Here is a 27,526-nt window from a genome sequence, read left to right on the forward strand (position 1 = left end):
GATTTAATGACTGCCCTGCTGGGTTTCAGACTTGCATGGGGCCTGTAGCCCCTGTCTTTGGGCCAATTTCTCCCTTTTGGAATGGAAGTATTTACTCAATGCTTGTATCTCCATTGTATCTTGAAAATAACTTAACTTGTTTTTTTGTTTTCCAGGCTCATGATCAGAAGAGACTTGGCTTGTCTCAGATGAGACTCTGGATTTTTGAGGTCATGCTGGAAAAAAGTCAAGACTTTGAGGAACTGTTGGGAAAGCATGATTGGGTTTTGCAAAGTGAGAAGGACATGAGATTTGGGAGGGGTCAGGGATGGAATCATATGGTTTGGATCTGTGTCCCCACCCCAAATCTCATGTTGAAATATAATCCACAGTGTTGGAGGTAGGATCTGGTGGGAGGTGACTGGATCATGGGGGTGGATTTCCCCCTTGGTGCTGTTCTCATAATAGTAACTGAGTTCTCGTGAGGTCTGGTCATTTAACAGCCTGTGGCACTCCTCTGTCCCCACTGCTCTTTCTTCTGCTCCAACTATGTAAGACATGCCTGCTTTCCCTTTGACTTCTGCCATAATTGTAAGTTTCCTGAGGCCTTCCCAGAAGCAGAAGCCACTGTGTTTCCTGTACAGCCTCCAGAACCGTGAGCCACAACTACATTAGATGAGGTCTGTATTAGTCTGTTCTTGCATTGCTGTAAAGAAACACCTGAGATGGGGTAATTTATAACAAGCTTCTTATTTATAAATTACCCCATCTCAGGTATTTCTTTAAAGCTGTACAAGAACAGACAAATACAGACCTTATCTTACACCATACAGAAAACCAACTCAAAATGGATTAATGATTTTTTTTTGAGACATAGTCTCACTGTCACCCAGTCTAGAGCACAGTGGCATGATCTCGGCTCACTGCAACCTCCATCTCCTGGGTTCAAGTAATTCTCATGCCTCAGCCACCTGAGTAGCTAGGATCACAGGCAGCCACCACTGTGTCTGGCTAATTTTTAATTTTTTTAATTTTTTTTTGTATTTTTAGTAGAGACAGGGTTTCACCATGTTGGCCAGGCTAGTCTCAAACTCCTAAACTCAAGGGATCCACCCACCTTGGCCTGCTAAAGTGCTGGGATTACAGGCGTGAGCCACTGCGCCTGGCTGGTTTAATGATTTAAATGTAAGACCTGAATCTATAAAACTCCTAGGAGAAAACACAGGGGAAAGCTTCATGACACTGGTCTAGGCAATGATTGCATGAATATGACACCAAAGCACAGACAATGAAAGCAAAAATACACAAAAATACACAGGTGGGATGACATCAAGCTGAAAAGCTCTGTACAGCAAAGGAAAAAAAATCAATCAAGTGAAAGGGAACCTATGGAATGGGAGAAAATATTAGCAAACCACATATCTGGTAAACAGTTAATATCTAAAATATATAATGAACTAACAACTCAACAGCAAACAAACCAAACAACAACAGCAAAATAACTTGATTTAAAAATGGGCAAAGACATTTTAAAACAAATAGACTTTTTTTTTGTCTTTTTTTTTTTTTTTTTTATTGAGACAAGGTCTCACTTCATCACCCAGGCTGGAGTGTAGTGGTACAATCTCGGCTCACTGCAACTTCTGCCTCCCAGGTTCAAGCAATTCTCATGCCTCAGCCTCCCGAGTAGCTGGGATTACAGGCGTGCGCCTCGACGCCCAGCTAATTTTTGTATTTTTAGTAGAGATGGGGTTTTGGTATGTTGCCCAGGCTGGTCTCGAACTCCTGGCCTCAAGTGATATACCCACCTCGGCCTCCAAAGTGTTGGGATTACAGGCATGAGCCACCGCACCCAGCCTTGAATAGACTTTTGTTGTTGTTGTTGTTGTTGTTTTTGAGGCGAAGTTTCGCTCTTGTCACCCAGGCAGGAGTGCAATGGTGTGACCTCTGCTCACTGCAGCCTCCGCTTCCCAGGTTCAAGTGATTCTCCTGCCTCAGTCTCCCAAGTAGCTGGGATTACAAGCGTGACCCACCACACCTGGCTAATTTTTGTATTTTTAGTAGAGACCTTGTTTCACCACGTTGGCCAGGCTGGTCTTGAATTCCTGACCTCAAGTGATCCACCTGCCTTGGCCTCCCAAAGTGCTGGAATTACAGGTGTGAGCCACTGCGCCCGGCAGAATAGACATTTTTTAAAAAGCATACAAATAGCCTTCCAGTATATGAAAAGGTGCTCAACATCACCAATCTTAAGAGAAATGCAGATCAAAATCTTAACATATCACCTCACACCTTTTAGGATGCCTATTAGAAAAACAAAAACAAAAGATAAATAGTGGTGGGATATGGAGAAACTGGAACCCTTTTACATTATTGGTGAGAATGTAAAATGCAGCTGTTACGGAAAACAGCATGGAGGTTCTTGCAGAAATAAAAAATTGCTACCATATGATCCAGCAATTCCATTTCTGTATGTCTTTTTTCCCAATCATTGGTGTAGGCATAACTGAAATACTAATGTGGGTGTATAAGGTTGATTATACATATTTCAAGTGGGAATGCTATATTTTATATTATTATTTTGTTTTGAGACACTCTGCCACCCCAGCTGGAATGTAGTGGCGCGGTCTCAGCTCACTGCAACCTCTGCCTCCCAGGTTCATGTGATTCTCCTGCCTCAGCCTCCTAAGCTGGGATTACAGGCACAGGCCATTATGCCTGGCTAATTTTTGTATTTTTAGTAGAGACAGGGTTTCACCATGTTGGCCAGACTGGTCTTGAACTCCTGACCTCAGGTGATCCACTTGCCTCAGCCTCCCAAAGTGGTGGGATTACAGGTTTGAGCCACCACACCTGGCTCTACTTTGATTCTTTTTTTTAATTACACTATTCTGTCTCTGAGGACTAAACAATGCACTGTAAATTGCAAGTGTTTTCTTAAAAACTTTTAACATCAAAAATATTGTTTCAAACTTAGAAAAACTTGAGTTATTTTTAATACTATTATAACCTAGTTGTATTTTCCTTGTAATGCCATCACTGCTAATCAACCACATAAAACCAAAAGCTTTTTAAAGCTGTAAATATTGCTGACATACTATTTTCAGCCAATTAGCACAATATTCTAATGGGATTATCATCATTGATTCCCGACAGGGGTAGGTAATGGTGTTCATTCATACACTAATCTAACTTTGTCTTTCTTATAGCATGCACATTCTATAAAACTAGAATGATAGTACCTGTAGTACTTACCCTTATGTTTTTCAGTCAGTGCTTGGTATATGGGAAATACTCGCAAAATGTTACTAACATGATTGTTTTCTTTGCTATGTAAGTTACACCAGAAAAACGTAAAATAGATCAACATTCCTTAACTATAAGAAACACAACTAAAAGAATTTACTGAGTGTGCTGTCTTTTCTTTGCATGTGGCAACAATAGTAGCTACTCTGTATGTATTGGTACATTATTTCATAGCAACACAACAACACTTTGACTTTGGCATTGTCAAGCACTGAAGTTCAAAACTAGCAACCCATAACACACTCACTGTTCAATATCTTATGTTTTTTCCTTTATTCACACATTTAAAAGAAGTGTTTAGCTACCTGATGGTGACCTCTTACACTTTTCATGATCAACCTGGGTGTCTTGAAAAAAGAAATAATAGTTTCTATTTTCACTTCCCAAAAAAATGGGAAAAATATAAAACATTTTTTAAAATACATGTTTTTCTTCTTGTTTGGGGTTACTAAACTCAAAAACAGTATTTTATGTCCCCAAATACTGTTTAAATTTCTATCATAATTTATTCCTGTGGATCATCAATAGTCTTTTTCTCAAGCCTACCATTCTCTGAAGCCACTACAATCTCGTCCTATGACACTTAGCTTTAGCTTTTGAAATGGAGTAGAGACGAGACAAAAGCTTATGAACGGAAGCCACAGCAGGGGCAAGAATTTAGCTCCTTTTCTGTACATTGTCAAAGTGGTTGGCTACAGGGACTAAAATACACATTCTGGGGCTTTTCTACTGGATTCCAGTCATGTACCATGTACGAGGAGTAAATAAGGAAAACAGTAAATCAGGAAACAGGCTGGAATTCACTCTTAGAATTTCTTCCAAATGACAACCACCAAAATCTAGTTAAAGACTCGTTTTATGATATCTTAACTTTTTTTAAATTGGGGATTCCAATGAAGTGGCTTTGAAGTATTTAATTGAAATCTCTTTAATACCACTTCCCAAGCACCTGACTCTGCCTCTGCTGAGATAATACTTTGAGCTCATGAACCAAGAATGCAATGGGGGAAAAAAATACCCATTGCTAACCCAAGTTTTAGTGTAGCTTATAAAATTAGGTGGAAGAAATAATCAGAGAGGCATGAGAACAAGTCGTAGGGTGTTTCAAAAGGCAAAAGGAAAGAGAATGAAAAGAATTCAGTTCAATAGCAAATGCGAGATCAACGTTGGAGCAGTTTCAGGACACTGGTGACGTCAGGCTATAGCACGTTGTTACCTTGGGAAAGGCAGAAAGAGTATGTCTTTGTGGCCCTTATACAGGAGCTGCTTATTTAGTTTTTCCAAGACAGGATTTTTCATTAGCTCTCTATGATTATTCTCTTTTTTGTTTTTCCTCAATTTATAGAGGGCTCTAGATGACCTACTGGTCTAACCCCTCAGGCATTTTCCTAGGATTGGCTTTCAGCTGCTTCTAAATGATGTGACTGCCAGGAAAGTACTACTGCATCACCTCGGGCCTTTCTAGACCCTTTTCTAGGAAGAGATGATGCACCAATTGTTTCCTAACCCAAATGCTATAAATGCACAAGACTGTAGAATACTGGACTGGTTGGCCAGGTGCGGTGGCTCACATGTGTAATCCCAGCACTTTGGAAGCTGAGGTGGGCGGATCACGAGGTCGGGAGTTCGAGACCAGCCTGGTCAAGATGGTGAAACCCTGTCTCTACTAAAAATACAAAAAATTAGCCAGGCGTGGTGGCAGGTGCCTGTAATGCCAGCTACTCGGGAGGCTGAGGCAGGAGAATTGCTTGAACCCGGGAAGTGAAGGTTGCAGTGAGCCAAGATTGCACCATTGCACTCCAGCCCAGGCAACAATACGAGACTCCATCTCAAAAAAAAAAAAAAAAAAAAAAAAAAAGAATACTGGACTAGTTTAATTATTCTTCAAGGTAAATGGTAAGTCAAAGAAGAATGAACGTATTTGAGGAACAGATGTCCAAAGCAGGATTCGTGTCCTCTAATGTAAGGCTAAGAATAAAACAGAAAATTTTTATTATTGTATGGGTTCTATTTAATGAAAAAAACACATTATGAATCATTAAAAATAATCTTAGAAAACTAAAAAAGAGAAATCAAAATGAAATCCTAGAGACTGACTTTCTCAAATAATTCTGACAGATCCACTGCGGCATCCACCAGCCTTCAAGTCTGCTTTATTATCTTCTCACAATCCTTTCAAACTCTAGATACTACAGAACAAAGTAATCCAAATTGTGCTATGTGCTTTACAAATAATTGTAAACGGCTCATGCCTGTAATCCCAGCACTTTGGGAGGCCGAGGCGGGTGGATCACGAGGTCAGGAGATAGAGACCATCCTGGCTAACACGGTGAAACCCCATCTGTATCAAAAATACAAAAAAGTTAGCCGGGCAAGGTGGCGGGCGCCTGTAGTCCCAGCTACTCGCGAGGCTGAGGCAGGAGAATGGCATGAACCTAGGAGGCGGAGCTGGCAGTGAGCTGAGACCATGCCACTGCACTCCAGCCTGGGTGACAGAGCGAGACTCCATCTCAAAAAAATAAAAAATAAAATAAAATAAAAGTGTAAATAATTAAAAGTAATTGTAAAATAAAGGAATATGTTAATCTATAATACTAATATTTGGCTAAATTTTTGGTGAATCTGCTATTTTCAAGGATATAGAAAGGCTTCATTAATCATAACTGAAATCAGGACATAGTCAAAGAATCAAAGGAGCAGCTTCAGCTTGGCTTCAATAACAAAACATTTAGAAACATCTACAACTACCAACTACTCCAGTGAGATCTTTTCAAAGCAGGAAACTGGGATACAGTATCTTGTGTACTGCATATTAGCTTTAGAAATAGCCCTCAAAGATAGGTGCATATTGGTTCAGTTTTGTTTAAAAGAACATTTTTGCACATTATAATCTGTAAAATGTGTCATATTTATGGAGAAATCTTAGGTGTATGTACATAATTGCAGTTCCTTTATAAACTTGCATCTGAAATCAGTGAGAAGTTTGCTAAGACAAGGATAGTACAGAATCACTGTGATAATCTAACTAGAGTTTCAAGGTAAAGAAGCAATAGATTTTAAATTTTGTATTTTTCCAGCACTAGCTTTATAGCTAGCACCAATCATACCTCTCATAGAAGAAACTAAGCTGCAAACCTATACCAGTTAAAAATTAAGTTCTTCTACCATTTGATATAGCCATCCCACTACTGGGTATACACCACCCCAAAATTAAATCATTATATAAAAAGATACCTGTAGTCATATGTTTATCACAGCACTATTCACTATAGCAAAGTTATGGAACCAATGTAAGTGTCCATCCACTGATGACTAAATGAAAAAAATGTGGTCATATATATAATGGAATACTACCCAGCCATAAAAAATGAAATAATGTCTTCTACAGCAACATGGATGGAACTAGAGGTCATTATTTTAAGCAAAAAAAAAAAAAAAAAAATTCAGAAGTAAGAAGTCAAATACTACATGTTCTCAGTGATAAGTGGAGCTAAATATGTGTGCATGTGGACATAACAGTGTGGAATAACAGTCACTGGAGACTTGGAAGGGTGAGAGAGTGGGAGGGGGTTGGCATGAGAAATTACTTAATGGGTACAATGTACACTATTCAGGTGATGGTTACATTAAAAGCTCAGACTTCACTACTACACAGTATATCCATGTAGCAAAACTGCACTTGTACCTTTTAAATTTATACAAATAAAAAAAATAGGTTCTCATTTATCTTGGAAGAGTGAATTATTTCCAAAAGTTTTAAATGGATCCAAACCTCTACTTAACTGTCATTTTGCAGTCTCATTAGAAAATACGTGAAGGTGAGGACTCAGGTTTTACCATGAAATCCTTTTCTCCTACTAGATTGCAGCTCCTTAAACTGGGTTATAATGTGTGACTACATTTCAGTTAATTAGATGTTGAGCTAAATGCTAAAAATGTTTGAAGAGATTAGGTAGATGACTTCGACACATTCCAGCACACAAGCTCACCTGCACTGCACTGTGTACACTGCACTGTGTACTGCAACGCTAAAGTTTAAGGTACTAAAAAATGGCAGGGTGATGAACTCCAGCATAGAAAAACAATGCAATACTACACTTAGGCCAGCAGATGTCTCTCTACAACCCATAGCACCAACCGAGAGAGAACCAGGTATCTAACAGCACAGAAGGACTGATCTTATTCAAAATGGTAAATAAAAGGATTCTTAGGTTTTGATCAGGAGAAGAATGTTCAAGTTCAGACAGGAAGTTGAGGGAACAGTAGGTGAGAAAATAGAAACAGAAGCTTATTCCAAAAGGAAGGAGAGAGCTTGGCACATGAAGAATAAAGTTAAAGCAGGTTCGAGGCATTTTCAGGGGTAAAAAAAAAAAGCTGGACAAGTTGGAGAAGAATATCGGGAGAAGAGCAAGAAACCATGCATCCCTACCATAGTGCAGAAATACTGCAAGTTTGTCAAAGGACAACTGACTAGCAGGTTAAGAAATCCACTTTGCTGATCATGATGAACATTTAAAAGAGAGAAAAAGCAAAAAGAAAAGTGATAGAATATAAAAAATTCTATCCCAGCTTGCACATAGTAAAGGTCTTACTTCAGGAAACCATATACCCACATGTACAAATATGTGTGCTGGGCCCTAAGGTATCAGGTATTTCCTCCTGGGGGTTCAATTAAAAAGGTCTGAAAGCCATGGAGATATTCAGTGCACCCCTAGTGCCCCACCTCTCCCTCATGCTAATAATGCCAGCTGCAAGACCTCCAAAACAGAAACGTAACTGTCAAAGGTAATATCCCAAAATTCCCGAAGGGAGACATGGTAAAACATACATCATCGTTAAAATTAATTATGTAAATTATGGAGCAGAAGTCAGGGCTGAGGAAGATGCAACATGAATGCCATGAGAGAAAAGTCTAACTACCAGATGCGACTCTCAGCCCCATCTCTGGCATCTTTTCCCACCCTGAATAAAGGTATGACACCCTGAATAAAGGGGCTGAAGGGGAGCTGGCAGGAGAGACAGCAAGGCTGGGGACGAGGCAGATGGCAGGACCTACAGCATCTATCTGGGCAGGAACTGGTGAAGATCCAGAGAGATGGGAGTGGAGTGAGCAGAAAGATAATCCATTGAACGTCAAATCCCATCCCCAAGTAGAGGACTGGACACGTAATATGCCCCTTATTAACGTTTGCTGAAGGTGTCAGTAGGTCTCAGCAATGCCAACTGTTTGATTACAATTACAGGAAGTTAGTGCCTAAGCAGGCATGATAGTTTGGAGCTGCTTATTCCAACGATATCACCTGCCATCATCAGAAAATGGGAGTGCTGCCGCTTTTAACTCCATCCTCACCATCTTTAGTAACTGTCAGCCATTTCAGTAGCCACCTGGAAGCTACGCTATGCTCCCCGGGAACTACGTCCTCAAGAATTTTAAAGAAGTTTGTTCGGTTTCAAACTGGAAACCAATCTGACACTTGGAAGGTCAAAGACAAAAATGAATGGGTGCTCAAGGACACAGGGTGCTCAAAGATGAAGACGTTTCAAAGAGGTTGGTTTTAAGGTACATTTCTCAGAGCCACGACAACAGGCTTTACAGAGGCCATGTCAGAACTTACCAATGATGTTCACACTTGCTTTAGGAGGAGAGTTTGCTTTTGTTAGGTATTTTTGGTTTGTATAACTGGTTTATTTAGGGCTTACGTACATTTAAAAGAACTTAGTAACAGCAAACACCTACATACTGTTTACTATGTGCCATGTACTATTCTAGGCATTTCCAAATATTAACTTATTTAATAAATGTATATACAACTACTCATCTCAGTTACCTGTTCAGTGGTTTATTCTGTTTCACTAAAAGTATCACTGCTTCTTCCATTTTCCTCCTGCAAAATAGGAGGAGAATATCGTTAGAGAATAGGTACAAATGCACACAAAATGTTTTACATTATTATTTGCTATTTTCCAGACTCAGAGTGCCAAAAAGGCTTCATTGAACTTTAGCCAATTATTTCAGCTGCCTAATTTTACTGAGTTCCTTAATAGAATCTTAAGAAAACATAATTACTACATACACAGATAATAAGAGATTTGAAAAACAAATCACTTGTGGCTTCAAAAGAAATTAAGGTGACACAATAAAAAGTTAGATGCACAGGGAAACAACTTAGAATAAGACTCTGAATCCTTCTACATTTGATACGCCTTTTCAAACCACACTCCTTCAAGTTCTTTTTCAGGTGGTCACTATATTTCCTCACTACATGAAATAATTGCTGTTCTAAAGATAGAAACAATTGGTGGATTTGGTTTTAAAGATTTACTTAAAATTTTTAAAAAATAATGGAAAGCATGTGTCAAAAAAAGAGGTTATTCCCCAGAAAAGGTAATTGTTCATAATCTCTGGCAGGTGACATTTACCTTTGGGAACTCATGAGTGTCCAGGTTCTGTCCCTGAAATCTCTGGCTCCAAATGTCTCTGTCTCTAAGGTACCAGAGATGATCACGTTGATCAATACCGATTCATGCTAACAAAGCTCTTAAGAGACTGATAAAGCCCAAATGGTGAAGTATTCACTTATAATGAAAAATGCAACTGTCAGATATCCTGGACACTTGCTCCATCCAGTTTGGAAGCCAATAAATCCTAGGCATAGGCACCTCACAGGCAGGCAAAGATTAGGGCAAATTAACGGCAGATTGCTCAGTGAGCATATCGGAGCAGTCACCACCTAGATGCCAATGGCCTCCAAAACAATCTCTACCCAAGCATTATCCTACCTTCTCCACCACCACCATCCTAGTCCAGGCTGCCATTGTTCTTTGTCCTGGACAAACACAAAACACTTCTTGCTGTTTTCCCAGCTTCCACACTTCCTCCCTTCCAATTCATTATGCACGTGTCCAGAGTAAACCCTTTGTTTGTTTTGGAGACAGGGTCTCACTGTCAGTCAGGCTGCAGTAGAGTACTACAATCATAGCTCACTGTAGCCTCAAACTCGAGGGCTCAAGCGATCCTCCCACCTCAGCCTCCCAAGTTGCTGAGATAAGGTACAAGTGTGCACTACGATGCCCACTCATTTTTTATTTTTTGTAGGTCTTGCTATGTTGCCCAGGCTAGCCTGGAACTCCCGGCCTCAAGTGATCCTCCTGCCTCAGCTTCCCGAGATGCTGGGCTATAGGTATGAGCTACCATGCCTGGCACAAAAGAAACCTTTTAAAATAGAAAACAGATCGTGGCTGAGCCCTACCTAAACCCCCGCTTTAGTGCTCTGCATTGGTCTATGATAAACATAGGGGATGACTCCTGGCCCTGCTGCAGCCCTGCCCGCTCCATGCACCACTCTCCCTTGTCATCCTCTCACTTCAGCCACGCTGGTCTCCTTTCACTCCTATGAATAAACGAGATCCCTCAACACCTCACAGATTTTGCACACCTTATTTTCTCTCCTTGAAAATTAATGCACACATTCTGCCCTCCCTCCCCCGACATACATGCCTACCCAGGAACCTGTGCGCTCTCACTCCAGTTACATGATCCCACGACTAGGACAAATTCCCCTATGCTAAGCTCCCAGGACACCTTGACCTTCTCCACCAGAGCACTTGGACAGTTTGTAACTACACGTAACTACGCATTACGCATTTATTTAATTTAGATCCCTCTCTCTCACTAGACTATAAGAAGCTCCATGAGGGTGGACACTGAGCTCATTTTATTAGTGTGTTCCCTGGCAGTGACTACTCAACAGATATGTTCTTGAATGAATGGTGGCTTCGGGCTTTCAGAATCTATTGCCAAATAGATTCCAAAAACAGGGACACAGGGCTCTGCTGAAGGGGCTCCATCCCCCACATTGTGCGCCCCCACCACTGGGTCACCAATAATTAGATGGGCATTGTCTACATTCACTTCTGTAAATTTTCGTGTCCTACACTTCCATGGCCAAAATAAATCTTCAGATCTTAAAAAAGAAATAGCACAAAGTTCAAGACACATTTGGGTAGCAACCCAGCAGAGAGGACTCACAGCAGTGGGTTACTAAGAAACACTATAAACAAAAAGGAAAACAAATTTCAGCCAAAGGAAGTCCTTGGTGAAACAACCCTGGCGAGTGGATACACATACACACACAGACCAAAGCAGTGGCTCTCAGAGGAAGGTGCGTGAGATCCTGGGTTTGCTGCGGGATGCCACCACAACCAGGGAGCCAACAGCAAGGCAGTGTGACATCCTAGGAGGAGGCCCCACTCCCTGCCCCTCCCATCGCCAGGGCCTGCCCCGCATGCTTGGCACACAGGAGACCCAGCGTGCACTGAGTGTGGTGCTCTCCCATTTGCCTAACAAACCAACAATTAATGGGCATTTCCTAACTCGCTGCAGAGTGTTTTAAGTGGCTCACAGCTGTGGTTAATTTTTATACGATGTTCTAACATTTCAATCTTCTTATGTGACAGAACAAAACTGGTGGGAAGAAACCTCATAATACATTTGGCTCTAAATTCATATCTAATTATGGGGTTAAAGAGGGTCAATTTCATTCATCCTTTCAAAATAGTGTGCACTGCAAATAGTGTGCGCCTCATTCCAGGTGGTGTGGATAGGCACTGAACAAAACAAAAGGCCTTTTCAAGAAGTTAACATTCTGGAAGGAGACTGACAATAAATACTAAAGTAAAAGATAAAACCCATCAGATGACAATACGTGGTATGAAGAAAAGCAAAGCAAGAGAGGGTGACAGAGAATGTGTGTGTGTTGGGGGTAGGGGGTGGGAGTCAACATTTAAATAGGGCGTTCAAGGAAAGTCTTCCTGAGAAACTGCCATATGAGCAAAGATCTGAAGAATGTGGAGAAGAGAACCATGCAGACATCTTGGGAAGGGCAGTTCCAGACAGAGGGACCAGCAAGTGCAAAGGGCCTGAGGCTGAAGCACGACCTGTCTTGGGGCATATGAGGGAACAGTAATAGGAGGTGAGATCATAGATGTGAGCAAGGAGTTTCATAGTCCAGCACTAAAGACTGTTGGCTTTGATTCTGAGAGCCACGGAATTCAACTGAGGTGATGCATGTAGCACCCTGCCCCATGGAATGCTGGAGAGGGGCAGGGACATGATCTGGCTGTGTTGAGAATAAACTGAAAAGAAGGCAAGGAGGCAGCTAGGCCAGTGACCAGGCTACTGGGACAATGCAGCTAGGAGAGGACAAGGGCTTGGACTAGGTGCACCAGCACAGGTGCTGAAACAGAGTTGTTGGGGTCTTCGCAGAGCTTGAAGCAAAGGCCCTGGAGCTAACTCTCACTTCCCTAAGGGCTGATCTTAGTGATCTTAATGCTCTTCTCACTAACCATGCTTTTTGTTTTAATTAGTACTCTTAGAAAAGAAAATTTAGTGGGTTTTAATCTGCTACAGAAGTAATAGATGATCAGGCTGGGCATGTTGGCTCACGCCTGTAATCCCAGGACTTTGGGAGGCTGAGGCAGGTGGATCACCTGAGGTCAGGAACTCAAGACCAGCCTGGCCAACATGCTGAAACTCTGTTTCTACTAAAAATGCAAAAATTAGCCAGACGTGGTGGTGTACCCTTGTAATCCCAGCTGCTCAGGAGGCTGAGGTGGGAGAATTGCTTGAACGCAGGAGGCAGAGGCTGCAATGAGCTGAGATTGCGCCACTGCACTCCAGCCTGGGCAACAGAGCGAGACCCTGTCTCAAAAAAAAAAAAAAAAAAAAAAGTAATAGATGATCTTTATAGAGAGTGCAAAAGGTCAAGCAAATCAAACCTTTGCATCACATTATAAAGGAACTTAACATACAAGTGCTTCTTATACTGGTCACCACCATATATTAGCATTTTAAATCTACTGTGAAAAGAAGAGACTTCACCCCTAGGTGAGCAGAAAGATCATTCTATACCCATGACCATGGTAGTTAACAACTCTATGTAACAAAAGGTTTTCCACTTGAAGATCTACTGATATACAGCAGGACAAACACCAAACAGAAGTACTGTATTCTTAAAACCAAGCTTAGGTCAGTATGGGCTAAGCCTGAAATCTTTCAGCTGCGCCAATTTGAGATCAGTGAAGAAATGTCTGGCCCATCACTCACAAAACCACACTTTGCTGCACAAAGACCTTCTCTCGGAGACACACATGATGATAATATAATGTCAAGTAAAATTTAGATATGGTGAAATTCTTTAAAAACGAAATAAAGTACCCTTTTTAGTCTCTGCATTGTTGATTAACACGGGACTTAAAAAAAAGGGGGGGGGGGAAGCTCAGTGTGCAGAACTGTCGTCATGGAAACCATCCTACTCCAGGGCAGGGGAGCAGCTCTTCATGCTGTCATCAAGCCACCAAGACTCTCATCTGTTTGGGAGACAAAGCCACGTCCTCCCCTAATCAGAACATTGCTGTTTAGTCAAACATGATGACTTGGCCTGGTGTGTAGCTGCAAACAAAATTAAACTGTGATTCTCAACATTTGACTCTTATGGCTGATATGCCATATTTGTTTAGCTTCTCTTGAACGGAGCTACCAACAGATCAGTCACTCATGGTGACTCAGGGAGTATCAATTGTCCACTAGAGCAGAGCTTTTCAAACTCCCAGGTGCACAGGAGCTGCCTGCAAGTCCTGTTAAAAAGCAGATTCTTATATAGATAACTCTTATGACAATATTGCCTGTGCTATAACATACATCTCTCAACTCTTCTGAGCTATTTTAGTTCATCCTAATTCATTTTTATTAACATTTTTCAGACACGTATTTCTTTCTTAGTTTGCTTCTGAAGTACAAAAGATAACAGTGGTGAGGTTTAAAAAAAAAAAAAATACTGCTTCTCTATGACAAGATACCCAGCAAAGGATCACCTGAGCCTGGGAGATGGAGGCTGCAGTGAGTCCTGATTGTGCCACTGCACTCCAGCCTGGGCAACAGAGTGAGACTCTGTCTCAAAAACAAAACAAAACAAAAGGATCCCCAGCATATTTGTGAGCATGACCTACTTTTTGTTTCTCTGAAATCCTAAGATGACCAAAGGAAGAAGTGTAGTGAAAAAAGGCTGAATGTAAGTCAGTAAGCAAAGGAGAGTCTGGTCTAACACCCATGATTGTTCTTATCCCTTGGGAATCCTGTAAAACCACAGAGGGAGGGACCTGGCAGAAAGGAAGCCAACAGACAAGAGGCTACAGTGGCAACAACTGCTTTGGAGATCTATAAGATAAATCAGGGAGATCACAATCAATTGTTTATAGACTCTGAAAGGACCAACAAGAATTACTGTTGAGTTACATAAAGAAAAAAACTACTAGCCAACATCTATTAAGGAGGATAAACAAAGGTACACACAGCTTGGGGCAAGATTTGAAGAAGCACAACCCCACCTACATACAAAGGCACGTGGCAGAGAGCAGGCCGACTCATTCTGTGTGGCTCCTGTGGCTTGAACCCAAAGGTAAAACAGAAAAGGAGAGGCTGGGCACAGTGGCTGACCACCTGTAATTCCAGCACTTTGGGAAGCAGAAGTGGGCGGATGACCTGAGGTCAGGAGTTTGAGACCAGCCTGGCCAACACAGCGAAACCCCGCCTCAATTAAAAATACAAAAATTAGCTGGGCGTGGTGGTACGCGCCTGTAGTCCCAGCTACTCAGGAGGCTGAGGCAGGAGAATCACTTGAACTTGGGAGGCAGAGGCTGCAGTGAGCCGAGATCACGCCACCGCACTCCAGCCTGGGTGATAGGGTGAGACTCCATCTCAAGAAGAATAATTATAAAAGGAAATGGAGATGGACTTGGGCACAATATAGGAAAATACCTTCCTTTGTTGTTGTTGTTGTTTTTCTTTTCGAGATGGAGTCTTGTCCTGTCGCCCAGGCTGGAGTGCAGTGTCGAGATCTCAGCTCACTGCAACCTCCACCTCCTGGGTTCAAGTGATTTTTCTGCCTCAGCCTCCCAAGTAGCTGGCATTACAGTGGCATGCCATCAAGCCTGGCTAATTTTTGTATTTTTAGTGGAGATGGGTTTCACCACATTGACCAGGGTGGTTTTGAACTCCTGACCTGAGGTGATCCGCCCGCCTCAGCCTCCCCAGGTGCTGGGATTACAGAGGCGTGAGCCACTGTGCCCCGCCTCATCTGACAGGTTTTAAAGTGGCAGTAAGAAGTGGTCTGTGATACAGACATACTTTCTAACAAAATACACTTCTCGGACACAGAACTTTTCTTTTTGCGAAGTAAGGAGCTCCCACAGATCCTGAGATAGTCTCCACCTGCCACCCTGTTCCTCTCCAGTACCGTACACTGCAAACATGCCAAGCCGGATGCCACTCCCCAGACAGCTTCACGACTGCAAACATCACATGGGCTGTGCCTACAACGCTTTTCATTTCTGGGCCATCCCTGCAAACTTGAAAACCCAACCTCCTCTGTGAATCTTGTGCTCTCTCTCCTCCAAGCAGAGTGGCTAGCCTGCTTCTCATCCGCTCAGCGTCCTTGTCCCCTGCACCATCTCCCTCTGCTGTCAGTATCTAAACTGTCAGGTCTCTGAGGGCAGGATCACGTGCTATTTCCCTGTGTATCCTCAGTGCTGACCATAGTGACCTGGACACAGCACACACTGGATGATGGGAGGAAGGAAGAAGAGGGGAGGCAGGTAAAGAAAGAGATGACGATGCCTAAATTATCATCTGCTATGCATACTGTAGAAGGAACTCTGATACTGACAGGAATGTTGATTTGAATGAACTTACTCTACACAGAAAGACATGGATTACTGTGGCCTTCATTAAGGTTATTTTATGTATGTTTACAATCCATTTATTGTTATTTAGCTGTTTAGAAATAGTCCCAATATTTTGCTTTTACTCATACATATGTCATAGTTTTTAGTAGTGTAAATTAAGTTTTTACATAAAAAACCATCTTTCAAAGTTACTGAGATGCCTGCAGAAAATGGGTCCACAGCATTTCACTGCAGTTTGGAATAACTCTGTATCATTAAAACAAGCACAGGGGCCTCTACTGGCAATACTGCCTAGCAACACTTTGTAAGCCTTTATGTTAGAACACTGAATACCAGAAAGTAAAGTGAGTCTTCAAACTTTCCCTAATTCAGGCAAGACTTAGGGAAGATTGATTGATTGATTGATTGATTGATTGATTGATTGATTTTAGACAGAGTTTCGCTCTTGTTGCCCAGACTGGAGTGCAGTGGCGCAATCTTGGCTCACTGCAACCTCCGCCTCCTGGGTTCAAGCGATTCTCCACCACGGCCGGCTAATTTTATGTAGGGACGGGGTTTCTCCATGTTGGTCAGGCTGGTCTCGAACTCCCAACCTCAGGTGATCCACCCACCTTGGGCTCCCAAAGTGCTGGGATTACAGGCGTGAGCCACCGTGCCTGGTTGGGAAGTTTTATTTTACCAATTGTTCATTTTCTTACACTCTAACACCCAAGGCAACAACCTACTTCAAGACATGACATGTTTGGGCTCTGTGGTCACTTCCATCAAGGGCCATTTGACTGGGGCTTCTCAGGGGCGTGGCATGTAGGTGAATACATCTGAGAACTACAGAGCCATTGCTAACAATGCTCATTACTATTCGAAATGATCGGCATCAGGCACATCGGCACCTTTCCCTCCACCACCAGAACCAACACCCGAGCCACAGAGCTGGGTTCTGCTGCTGCATAGGGTACTGAGTCAGCACCGGCACCTCCCAGCTGTCCTTGCTGTCTCCCCATTCTTCCCCAACGTGGGGCCTATCAGCACACTCCCAAACTCACCTTCCCAGCAGCCTGGTTCCTTTAGTCCCACTTTCTATCCTGGACTACTGCCCTGAGGGACAACAGAATGGTTTCTGGACTCTTTGGACACCAAGGCCAACCTGGGCTGCTGTAGGGATGAGGCCTAAAGAAGGAGGCTGCAGCCTCCACACCCTGGGTGTCAGAGTCATGTGCGTGTGAACTGCCAGCTCCATTTCGTTGTGTTACTGCAGAGAGAAACACGGTGGACCTTCTCTATTATGAGAACGCCATAGTCTAGGAGGAGTGGACGAAGGTCTTTATTTCATGAGACTTAAAAAAAAAAAGCTTCAAGATGCAGTTTTAGAAACATTAGCAGACATCTTGTGGTCTAACATCAATTCATAAATCAGATCTTAAAACTGATTTTAGCAGATCTTTTCAATAAAATGCTGTATTTATAAAATGGAAAAAAGGCAGGATGGTGCAGCAAATCGGCCAACCGCAGACTGTATCATATTGACCTCATCTGACACTTTTTTTTTTTTTTTTGAGATGTAGTCTCACTCCGTCAGCCTGGCTGGAGTGGCAGTGGCGCGATCTCGGCTCACTGTAACCTCTGCCTCCCAGGTTCAAACGATTCTCCTGCCTTAGCCTCCCAAGTAGCTAGGACTACAGGCACACACCACCATGCTTAGCTAATTTTCTTTTTTTCTTTTGTATTTTTAGCAGAGAAAAGGTTTCACCATGTTGGCCAGGCTGGTCTCAAACTCCTGGGCTCAGGCAATCCTCCTGCCTTGGCCACCCAAAGTGCTGGGATTACAGGCATGAGCCACCATGTGTGGCCCTAGCCCATTTTCTTTTCTTTTCTTTTTTCTTGAGGCAGAATCTCATTCTGTTGCTCAGGCTGGAGTGCCAGGGTGCAATCTTGGCTCACTGCAACCTCTGCCTCCCGGGTTTAAGCAATTCGCCCACCTCCGTCTCCCGAGTAGCTGGGATTACAGGTGTGCGCCACCATGCTCTGCTAATTTTTTGTGTATGTGTATTTTTAGGAGAGGCAGGGTTTCGTCATATCGGCCAGGCTGGTCTCGAACTCCTGACCTCAAGTGATCTACCCACTGCAGCCTCCCAAAGTGCTGAGCCACCACACCCAGCCTCATCTGACAGGTTTTAAAGTGGCAGTACAAAGTGGTCTGTGTTCCATGTCACAGAATATGAATCTACTTCCAAATGAAAAATATTCATGTATCACCTAACCAGGATGGCTGCAGCAAGAACAAAAGCAAACATGCTGAGAAATAAGATGCCTGGTGGTTACTCTTGATTTGAGGCTGTTTGCACATAGGGTCTAATTTTCAAAACAAAATCTTTGCTTGTTTTGCCAGTTCTTTCTTATATTTGAGCAAATTAGAGGGGAAATAAAATGGCAAAATTCAAACTAAATTCTTGCTGCCTCCAAGATTCCTCAGCCACGAGGGAGAAGGATGCTGTCTCTTAGGAAGATTCATCCAGATTCTGACTATAGGGCAAAGACCGCCAACTCCTAGTTCCTCATTTTGAAGTCTGGTTAACTTATTAGAAAGAATTCACACCTGTAATCCCAGCACTTTGGGAGGCCAAGGCAGGAGGATCATTTGAGCCTAGAAGTTTCAGACCAGCCTACAACATAGCAAGACCCTTGCCTCTACAAAAAACAAAAAATTAGCCAGGTGTGGTGACACATGCCTTTAGTCCTAAGTACCTGGGAGGGTGAGGGAGGAGGATGGCTTCAGCCCAGGAGGTGAAAGCTGCAGTGAGCCAAGATTGTACCCCTGTACTCCAGCCTGGGCGACAGAGTGAGACCTTGTCTCAAAAAAAGAAAAAAAAAAAAAAAAAAAAGAGAAAGAAAGATTTATCCAACACCCACTATCCCTACAATAAACCTGGAGTTCACAACCTGGGAAGAAGATAGAGGAAAAAGAGCAACTCTTGAGAGTTCGCTCAGTGCCCGCAGTTTCATGGTCACCTTTAGAGTGGCCTCTGGGGAAACAGTAACTGATGGTAATGAGTCAGGGCTCAGAGTGCGTACGTTAAACTTTCTAAGCTCAGCTCTGCCCAGGGGAGCTTTCCAACCTGCAGAGCCTTCTTGCCACCCTATCCCACACCACCTACCACAGGAGAGGCCCCACACTCACCTGTTCTACAGAGAAAAGAAACGCACATCTGCCCCAAGGAGAGGACTTAACTAGGACAATGGGATTCAATGTTTACCGGGCTAACAAGAAAAACGCTAAACAAGCCAGGAACCCATAACTAAGTGTCAAACAGACCTGCAAGGCCCAATGTGGCCTGCTTCACAGGAAGAGGAACACAGGCACCTCTCTGAAGCCCTGGGTTGAAACACTCCCACAAATCCCCCCAGGATGCAGATGGGAGATGCCCTGCAGCCACTCCTGGCCTCCAGAACTGGGAGGGGCTCAAGCTCTGGCCCAGTGCGAAGGCAAGAGGCCTCTATTCCTGGCTACAGGAATCAATAGAAACTCATGGACTTCCAGAGAGTCTTGCCACAGACCTCGAAACTCAGGAACCATGTAGGGAGCCCTACTGTTCAACACTGTACGTTGTATGTTGCCCTCTGGGCTTGCAGATATTTATGTACGTGCAATACCAAGGGGCAAATAAAGAGCCAAACTGTGGAAAACAGGGGAGCAGTGGCAGTTCTTGGAGTCGGGGAAAAAAGAGAAAACGTGTTTTTTAAAAGGAAAATATTTTTCTAGAATTGAGAATGCAAAGAAATGCCCAGAAAGCACCGGCGAGTTGCAGGAGAAGGGTGACAACACAGTCTGCAGCGAGAACAGAGAGTTCGCATAGCCTGGGCGTGTGCCTGCTTCCATTCCCGCCCACCCACAGTTTCTGGGGCAAACAAATTCTTGGCTGAGCAGGTATGTGTGGGAGGCCTGATTTATTTTCCAACCATTAGAGCTTTGCCCAGAACTACTTAATCAGGATTTTTCAAGGTCGTACATTCAAATATGATGTTATAGCCTTATGAAACAAATAACTCTGGGGTCTATGGGGCAGGCGGGTAGGGAGTGACAAGAAGAGGAAGAAAAAAATTAACCACTCTCATTTGATCTAGCTTCCCAACCATTCTTACCTTGTATCCACTATATAGTCTCAGAAAATTGACACACTGGACAAATGCATAGCTAAAAGAAATAATGGCTAATTATAATGCCTACTTTAAAGCAGGCACCATTCTAAATGCTCTGTTTATATGGACTTATTTGACTCTCGCAACAATCCTTTGAGGTGGATACTAATATTATTGTCCTAGTATCATTTTACAGATGCACAAAGAGGTTAAGTGACTCACCCAAGGACCAAGGGCCGGGTGGTGCACCCAGGTAGTTTGTGCATTCCCACTCTGCTATACTCCCTCTCTGTGCTCTGCCGTCCTGTCCCTCAAAAGAGCTTATTTCAGTCATGGTATATCTAATTAATTTTCCCAGTGCGGTACAGTTTTATTTAAGCTACTTGCTTGAAAGGAATACTATCAGAGCCAGTCTCAACCTCAAAGTACAGATGAGACACTACCAACCTTGCTGCTTAAAAAGCCATATAATTTTAAGAGGGCTGGAAAAGTCCCAAGGCTCAAACCACAATTCACTCTCACACAGAGCCTGATTAGAAGCAGTTCTAGGCAAAGCTTTGATCCTGTTAAAATGTACAAGCTTCTGGGAGGCGTTCACTTTATGCTGTTATCGCTTTGTAGGAAAAGTTGCATTGTTATCTTTTTCAGTACAGTTTAATGATAAGAACTTCAGGTGGTTTCCAGGCATCTGATTCACCTGTCCAGTTCTGACTTGTTCCCTGCTGGGTACCTGGAACTCTCCAGGACCTGGCACATAAATAAGTGCTCAATATTGCCAGCGTGGGCGAACGAATGAATCAACGAATGGCTGTCACTCCTGCAGATGCTAGGTTTAGGGCATGACGCATGTAGGTATCAAAGGGGCAGCCAAGTTAGGCAAAATTATCACATTAAAAGTCTAAATGTGAACAAGTAAATCTCTGCCAGAGAGTAACAACTGAAAGAGACCTCAGGCATGCTTAAGTTGTATATATAGAGAATGGTCTTTTTGAAGATTATATTTCAAAATGCATATGCAGTAGAGCTAATATACCTGATGAAGAAGGTAATAAATGGTTTAAGAAGTAAGTGATGTCTATGTAATTTCCCCCTAAAATTATACTCTCCCAATAGGTAACATGCCCTAGAACATCACCTTTTCTCCCATCAGTCTCCTATCCAAGTCCTCTGCGTACTCAAAGTCCTCCCCAAATGCCTTCTTTTCCAGGAAATATTCCCTGCTTTCTGGCCAGAAGAGGTCACTCCCCAGTTTGTACTCAAAGGTACTTTGTTCTTTCTTCTTGTACACAAATTCATTTTCTGAATTGTAGTGATTTTTCTCATCTGCACTACCAACTTGTCCCTAACTTCTTCCCTGTATTCCACAGGGAACCACACATTCTTCCTAACGTAAACCAAGCATCTAGTAAAAATCAGGCTGCTTTTTAAAAGACTCCTATGGAAGTGCTCCAAGGATACCACAAACATCTGTTTCTGATGTTCAAATACATTTTGGATATTTTTTAAGCTTTAATTTAAGAAAACAACCTGAAATGGTTTATATGCAAACTTTTCACGCACTGCAGATCTCTGCCCATGAATGTGATGTGTGCCAATAAACCCGGCCAGGCCGGGCAACCTTGCAGCCCTCACAGGAGGCTGCTCTGCCTGCTCTGTGCCCACTCACATGTGAACTTCTCCTAAGTGTGACATTGGTGAGGGAAGCTGTAGGCCCAGCTCGGCCCTGTGAGAAGTACCTGTCTGCACAGTCTCCTCTCCTAAAGCTGTTCAAGCAAGCACATGAATACAAAACCACACCCTAGCGTGGGCTTCGATGAAATGCCAGGCAAGGCTCAGGGCCATCTGTACGGCCTTGCTTTCATGGCACCGTAAAGTCCTTTGTGATAATATCCCACTTGAGAGAGAGTAAATATTTATTCTAAGAATTAGATGTTTCCTGTATGACTAGATTTATGATAAGGAATGTGAGCAACTGTTTCCTAAGTTCAGTTACAGGGTTTCTTACAGCTTTGAAACAAATACTCCCTATCTTCCATGGGCTGAACTAAAATGTATCCTGGAATCCCAAGGCAAGGTATTTAAACCAAACCAAAAACTCTGTTACGGTTTACAAACAATTATCTATAAAAACAGACTTTTAAAATATCCTGTATTTAAAGCAAAGCATACAATTTTTTTTAAAGACAGAAGATGATGTGACTATAGCTATTAGAAGTTAACAACACCTGACTTAAAAAGTTTTCTGTCTTCGTAATAGCCTCATTGTTCTTACTGACACGGCAGTAAATAAACCTCATAAGTGTAAACTTCAAAAATTTATGCTTAGTAAGATAGCACTTTATCTGTTTTATATGGTAGAGTTTCATGTAAGATTTCAGTTAATGAAAAGATTCACTGCTTCCCAGAAGTTTGAAAACTTCTCTTAATGTTCCTTAAACATCAGTCTATGGCTGCAAGAGACCTGGAGAAGATGTTTTCATACATGTGTTCCTGGACCATTTTCCTCAGTAATTTCCTTGTACTAGGTACAAAGGTAAGAATCTAAACTTAGGCAAAAAAAAAGAAAAAAAGAAAAGAAACCACTAATCTAATACCATATTCATAGAATTTATTTAACTCTGTCTTAAAATTTCACGGACAATCAATAGCCAGAGCATCAGTGTGGCTTCCAGAATCTTACTTCATTTAAAATTTGGACAAAGACGATTTCTCTTGCATTCGGCCCCTATTCTGCATGATTTCTCAAAGTCAATATCACGGTTTTTCAAGTATTTGAAGGCTCCTTCAGTTTGAGAAATACATATATACATATACACACACACACACACACACACATTTATTTATTTATTTATTTATTTATTTATTTATTTATTTATTTATTTATTTTTTGAGATAGAGTCTCACTCTGTCCCCAGGCAGGGATGCAGTGGCGTGATCTCAGCTCACTGCAACCTCCGCCTCCTGGATTCGAGTGATTCTCCTGCCTCAGCCTCCCGAGTAGCTGGGACTACAGGTGCTCCCCACCATACCTGGCTAATTTTTGTATTTTTAGTAGAGACGGGGTTTCACCGTGTTGACCAGGATGGTCTCGATTTCTTGACCTCATGATCTGCCCACCTTGGCCTCCCAAAGTGCTGAGATTACAGGCGTGAGCCACTGCACCTGGCCAAGAACCATTAATATTTTTTAAATTTAATTTGAAGTTCTGGGATACACGTGCAGGACATGCAGGTTTGTTACACAGGTAAACGTGTGCCATGGTGTTTTGCTATACCTATCAACCCATCACCTAGATATTGAGCCCCACATGCATTAGCTCTTTTTCCTGATGCTCTCCCCCACTCCCAGGGTGTGTTATTCCCCTCCCCGTGTCCTTGTGCTCTCATTGCAGAACCACTAATTTTTAACAGTAGTTATTGAATATCTCCTCCCACACTGAGCTACACTTCCCAGGGGCCTCTGCAGTTCTGAACTCTTTACAGTTTAAAAACAGTTTCCTTGCTTAAAAATATGGAAGTAAAACAGCAGTTGAGTAGAACCATGAATTTTTCAGATGGAAAGATACTCTGAAATGCAGCTCCTGTGTGTTGATTTTTTCAGGTATGGGAAATATATTTAAGAAACATACACAAGATGAAACAGGTTGTTGGCAAAGTGAGAACTCAGTAGCCAGGTTTCCATGGTTTACTAAATAAAGGGATCTAAGTTGAAATTCAGATTCTTCCACTCACGAGCTGTAGGCTCCTGATCCAATCCTATGAGCCCCAATTTCCTTATAGGTATAAACAGTAATATGTGTAGAATATATTATTCCTGTTTATACCTATAAGGATTGTTATGTAAATTGAATTGAAGACACTTAACTGTCTTCTACAATAGTGCCTGCCTCCAAGTAATAAGCACACAATAAATGTTGGTTGTAGTTATAAACAGATTTTTCTTGTGGTTTTAGAAAAAGAGAGGAGCATTCCCCAGGTATGAGGTAGACTAACCAGAGACCTTTGTGTTTTGAAGGCAGAGACTGAAGGAATGAGGTGCTGGAGCCCAGAGTTGCGAGTGTGAAGGTTGTGGGCCTGTGGGAACAGAGCTGGAAGTGACTCAGTCCTTGGGGTTAGTTTACCCAAAACTGGGAGGGGAAAGGATTAGGGTCCCATGAAGAGAAAAGCCCTGACCCACTCACACACCTGCAGGAGGCAGGATTCCAGATCAAAGTGTTGTCAGAGTGGAGACCTCAGTGAACAAGGGGTTGGGGGTACTCTGCAGAAAACCCCTGCAAAGCACTAACAGAGGTTCCCTTCTGAGAGGACGCCAGGGGGCTGGGCCAGGGACATGAACTGAGCAACCACATACGGAGGGGGGTCAGGAGTCCCTCTTCCTCTCTGGCGGAGGGAGGGATCCCAGTAACGAGAGTGGGTTTCCCACACACTCTGAAAAGCGGGAACCCTCATCAGATTTGATTTGATTCAGAAAAATGATTTAAATCAGGTTTAGCCTAAGGTCACACAGCTCTAACAGCAGAGCAAGAATTCAAAGCCAGGTCTGTCTGACTCCAAAGCCCTCACTCCTGTTGCCCAGGTTGCCTCTGTGTGAGCGAACTTGTTCAAGCATGAGTTCCACCAACTATAGATCACCAGCAGTGTCTTCTCAGGTGGAGTTCAGTATGTAGTTTTTCAATTAAAAATATTTTCTAATCAAAAAATTTTTGGTTTTTGGCAGGACTATTTGGATGGGCTCTAGACCAAGGGGTTGTACTTATAATGGCTTGCCTCTATTAAAGCTAGGAGAAAAGATTCTATGGTAAAGATTCTGTATTTTAAAAAATGCAGTGGTAAATAAAATTTATAGTAGGTCATTGGTTTGGACTGAGCTCCTGCACTAGGCCCCAGAGACCAAACCAAAATGGAGTCACTCAGGCTGAAGTCCCGAGCCACCAAGTGGAAACTAAGTTGTTCCAAGAAATCAAGAGAGAGAGAGAGAGAAGAGCCAAATCCCCAAAAAGGCCAGTTTTAGCTGGCATGATAAGGAAGTCCCCTCTGCTTTAACCTTTGTAAGGAAAATAACTCTGAAATGACGAATCACTTTTTGTTCACTGTTTTCTTCAGCCCTTTTCTGCCTATAAAACCAACCTCCTCTGTTCAGCTCATTGCAACGCCCACTGTATTTTATAGAATGAGGTGTTGCTGTACTTTAAAACAGCAAATGAAAGCCAATTCGATCTTTAAGCTAATTTTGTTGAATTTTGTTTTTTGACAGTGGGTCAGTCTTCAGTACCTCCAGAGAGATGTTTAAACCAGACACAAGAAACAAATTCCTAAAGAAATGAATCCACCCGAGTAAAAGAAGGATGGTCATGCCTCTAGGTGTCCTGGTTCAGATGAAGTCCTGGCGGTAACTCAGGCAACCAGCCAGTTACGCTGGTCAACAGACCTGAGCCTATTTCCACTAGCTAGCACTCAGCTAATGCTGGTCCCTCCACATACCTTAGTTTTTAGTGGACAATCTGATAGAAACAGAAGTCCTGTTATATCCAGATGGGGGGGTCTTGATAAGGAATCTCTGAGGGACTAATCTATTTGATGTAAGCCAAAGAGCTTTTTCATTTTCAAATCACAGCTATTAACAAATGTCAGATTTATACAAACGAACTTAATGCCACATCCCCCCAGAAACGGTTTTAAATTAAGATACATTTTCTAGTTGTGAGATGAATGACTTGAGCACGTGTGAAAAGATCCTAAAAGGATTTCTACTTGTACTGCTGGAGGTGAACGACAAAAGTGAAAGGCCACCACAGCCCAATGGGTGAGGGGATTAGTGTAGGCTTCTTGCCTAGGACAAAGACTTCAGCAGGGTTACCTATACTAAAGACTTGCTGGTAGACCAACAGCATTCCCACTGTGTAGGAGCTTCTTGGAAATGCAGAGCCTCAGGGCTCCATCCCAGAGCCACTAAATCAGAATCTTTTAACAAGATGCCCCAGGGTTCTCCATGCACAGTGAAGTTTGAGAAGCACTGCACTTTAGTACCTTACTTAAGTAAATGCAGATGCACTGTGCTTAAGTGTGATCAGTTTTCTGTTCTGTTATTTCAATCATCTATCAGAGCTTTCTCATAAACTAAATGTTTCTTAAATATTTCAAAGGAAGAGACAGGCTATTACTCTCCATGGAAAAATGAGCTGATGTTCACCAATCTGTAAAACACTGACTCCAGATAAGCTGTGTCACAGGCAATGATTTCCCTGATATGTATTAGTACCATCAATGCTTTATTTTTATTTTTTTGTTTCTGATTGTCCCCAAATGACTGAAACTCTTAGAATTTAAAAAAAATCCTAAACCAAAAAAAAAAAGTTAAAAATTCTATTTCACCTTTTACCACCCTTTCCCCTTCTATATCAAGTAATCAATGGTAGGTTAATGACTTCTTAAATATATTAATAAGGAGTTGTAGATGAATACAATCTACATACATACATACTTTGTAAAACAGAAACATACTTTGATAACAAAATCCTATCTTCCACTCAATCACCTCAAGCTTCTTGCAACTTATCTGTATCTAAATCAGATTTCTAAACCAGACCCTCCTTAGAATAAGAGACTAACTTTATTTTCTCTAGTCTCAGGTTCCCAGAGTGGCTGTAAGTAAAGGGGAAGAATACTTAGTGTTTACCATTTACATAAAACTTAAAGATATTTTCAAAAAATAGAATACCTTCTCCAACCACAGAAGTTTAAAAAGTCTCAATTACAGGAAAATTCTGTACTTTCAAATTCCAAACAAATTTTAAGTTATGTTTAGGTGTGTATGAACTGGGACACCAAAAGAGGACAACTGGATTATCTAAACAAATAAATATTACCACAAACAATAAAGGGAACACTTGAGTGCACATTTACTTTAAACAGTAGCTTTATTGGCTGTGTGCGGTGGCTGACACCAGTAATCCCAAGCACTTTGGGAGGCTGCGGTGGGCAGATCACCTGAGGTCAGGAGTTTGAGACCAGCCTGGCCAACATAATGCAACCCCGTCTCTACTAAAAACACAAAAATTAGCCAGGTGTGGTGGCACGCACCTGGCAGTCCCAGCTACTTGGGAGGCTGAGGCAGAAGAATCACTTGAACCCAGGAGGCAGAGGTTGCAGTGAGCCAAGATCATGCCACTGCACTCTAGCCTGGGTGACAGGGTGAGACTCTATCTCAAAAAAAACAAAAAATAAAAAATAACTTTATCAAAGTGAAGACATGAACTCTACTACATTGAAAACTTAAGTCTCCCATTCAATAAAAATATTTAATGAGTCACTTCTATATGGTAGTGTGGCATATTATCTTGGTGGCCCCTAAGGAATCATGCCTACTG

General features: G+C 42.3%; 1 long non-coding RNA gene across 11 annotated transcripts in view; it reads right to left on the bottom strand.

Moving 5' to 3' along the window:
* LOC103226908 (uncharacterized) overlaps positions 1-27,526 on the bottom strand; it is a 254,714-nt gene that overhangs the window by 122,792 nt on the left and 104,396 nt on the right. For all 11 annotated transcript variants that reach the window (XR_012090415.1, XR_012090414.1, XR_012090413.1 and 8 more), the window contains exon 4: positions 9,114-9,170. This is a non-coding gene — a long non-coding RNA (uncharacterized lncRNA). The remainder of the gene's footprint in view (positions 1-9,113; positions 9,171-27,526) is intronic.

The sequence above is a fragment of the Chlorocebus sabaeus genome, chromosome 21, assembly GCF_047675955.1.
Source record: "Chlorocebus sabaeus isolate Y175 chromosome 21, mChlSab1.0.hap1, whole genome shotgun sequence".
NCBI lineage: Eukaryota > Metazoa > Chordata > Mammalia > Primates > Cercopithecidae > Chlorocebus > Chlorocebus sabaeus.